At 53.1% G+C, this 2,500-nt stretch overlaps 2 non-coding genes across 2 annotated transcripts; both read left to right on the plus strand.

Annotated features, from left to right (window-relative positions):
• Positions 1-155: 155 nt before the first annotated feature.
• Positions 156-1,965, plus strand: LOC145747689 (small subunit ribosomal RNA). The gene has a single exon (XR_014282403.1). It is a non-coding gene; the product is annotated as a small subunit ribosomal RNA (ribosomal RNA).
• Positions 1,966-2,210: 245 nt separating this feature from the next.
• On the plus strand, positions 2,211-2,364 carry LOC145746883 (5.8S ribosomal RNA). The gene has a single exon (XR_014281649.1). It is a non-coding gene; the product is annotated as a 5.8S ribosomal RNA (ribosomal RNA).
• Positions 2,365-2,500: the final 136 nt, after the last annotated feature.

Consider the following 2,500-nt stretch of genomic DNA (forward strand, 5'->3'; position numbering starts at 1 on the left):
CGCCCGAAAGGGCGTCTGGCCGGTGTCGACGGCGTCCAGATCGCGGCTTACGCCGGGTTTGAGGAGCTAAGCAAAAATAGTGATTGAGTAATACAGTGCGATACCGCGACGGGGAAAGCGAAAGACTCCGTTCGCGTATTTTGTCGGCCGATAGTTACCTGGTTGATCCTGCCAGTAGTCATATGCTTGTCTCAAAGATTAAGCCATGCATGTCTCAGTACGAACTTGCGTACGGTAAAACTGCGAATGGCTCATTAAATCAGTCGTGATTCATTTGATCGTAAATTTTACTTGGATAACTGTGGTAATTCTAGAGCTAATACATGCAAAAAGCGCCGACCTTGCGGGAGGCGCGCCTTTATCATATCAAAAACCTGCCGGGCTTCGGCTCGTCTTGTTGGCGACTCGGGATAACTTTGCTGATCGCACGGTCTTGCACCGGCGACGGATCATTCAAGTGTCTGCCCTATCAACTTTCGTCGGTACGGTATCTGCCTACCGAGGTTCTTACGGGTAACGGGGAATCAGGGTTCGATTCCGGAGAGGGAGCCTGAGAAACGGCTACCACATCCAAGGAAGGCAGCAGGCGCGCAAATTACCCATTCCCGACGCGGGGAGGTAGTGACGAAAAATAACGATACAGGACTCTAACGAGGCCCTGTAATTGGAATGAGTACACTGTAAAAATTTTAACGAGTATCCATTGGAGGGCAAGTCTGGTGCCAGCAGCCGCGGTAATTCCAGCTCCAAAAGTGTATATTTAAGTTGTTGCGGTTAAAAAGCTCGTAGTTGGATTTTGGGCGCAGGCGTTCGGTCCGTCGCAAGGCGTGCACTGTTCGTTCTGGCTTTACCTCCGGTTTTCCGTCGGTGCTCTTGACTGAGTGTCGGCGGCGGCCGGGACGTTTACCTTGAAAAAATTAGAGTGTTCAAAGCAGGCGCTTCGCCTGGATAGTGTTGCATGGAATAATGAAATAGGACCTCGGTTCTTTTTTGTTGGTTTTCGGAGCGCGAGGTAATGATTAAGAGGGACGGACGGGGGCATTCGTACTGTGCCGTTAGAGGTGAAATTCTTGGATCGGCGCAAGACGAACGACTGCGAAAGCATTTGCCAAGAATGTTTTCTTTAATCAAGAGCGAAAGTCAGAGGTTCGAAGACGATCAGATACCGTCCTAGTTCTGACTATAAACGATGCCAACTAGCGATCGGGGGGCGTTATTTTGACGACCTCTCCGGCAGCTTGCGGGAAACCAAAGTCTTTGGGTTCCGGGGGAAGTATGGTTGCAAAGCTGAAACTTAAAGGAATTGACGGAAGGGCACCACCAGGAGTGGAGCCTGCGGCTTAATTTGACTCAACACGGGAAATCTCACCCGGCCCGGACACAGCGAGGATTGACAGATTGAGAGCTCTTTCATGATTCTGTGGGTGGTGGTGCATGGCCGTTCTTAGTTGGTGGAGCGATTTGTCTGGTTAATTCCGATAACGAACGAGACTCTGGCTTGCTAAATAGTTACGCGGCCTTCCCGGCCGGCGTTTAACTTCTTAGAGGGACTAGTGGCGTTTAGCCACACGAGATTGAGCAATAACAGGTCTGTGATGCCCTTAGTTGTTCGGGGCCGCACGCGCGCTACACTGACCGGATCAACGTGTGTTCGCCTTGGCCGAAAGGTCTGGGTAACCCGATGAACCCCGGTCGTGCTAGGGATAGAGAATTGAAATTATTTCGCTTGAACGAGGAATTCCCAGTAAGCGCGAGTCATTAGCTCGCGTTGATTACGTCCCTGCCCTTTGTACACACCGCCCGTCGCTACTACCGATTGAATGGTTTAGTGAGGTCCTCCGATTGGGCCCGGGCTCGACTGGCGACGGTTGGGTCTTGGCCCGAAAAGACGATCTAACTTGATTACTTAGAGGAAGTAAAAGTCGTAACAAGGTTTCCGTAGGTGAACCTGCGGAAGGATCATTAGCGCGAGAAAAAAAATCGAAGAGCGAAAGAGCAAACACCGGGACGGCGACGTGCCTCGGCGCGTCCGCCGCCCCGCGATCAGGAACTTGTTTTGTCGGCGTCGAGTGCCCGAAGGCTTCATGCGGTGCGCGGGCTTGTCGCACTATTTGTTGCGACCGCGACCCGCTCGGCGTCACGCGATATTTTCAGCCGGATGGCGAATCGAGGTTAGGAATCGAAGAGCGAAAAGCAAACAAACAAACGATGGCTCTTGGCGGTGGACCACTCGGCTCGCGAGTCGATGAAGGACGCAGCAAGCTGCGTGATTTAATGTGAATTGCAGAACACATTGAGCATTGACGATCTGAACGCGTATTGCGGCCTCGGGTTCATCACGGGACCGCGTCCGTCTCAGGGTCGCAGAAACGACAACGGCCGGCGGGATCGGCTCCGCGACGGCTCGGCTCGCGTGCGTATGCCCGGCGACGGGCAATCGCCGCTCGGTTGAAGGTGGAAAGTTTTGGTATTCGGGCTCGCGTCAGCGATGCGTGGCGGC

The sequence above is a fragment of the Corella eumyota genome, chromosome 3, assembly GCF_963082875.1.
Source record: "Corella eumyota chromosome 3, kaCorEumy4.1, whole genome shotgun sequence".
Taxonomy (NCBI): domain Eukaryota; kingdom Metazoa; phylum Chordata; class Ascidiacea; order Phlebobranchia; family Corellidae; genus Corella; species Corella eumyota.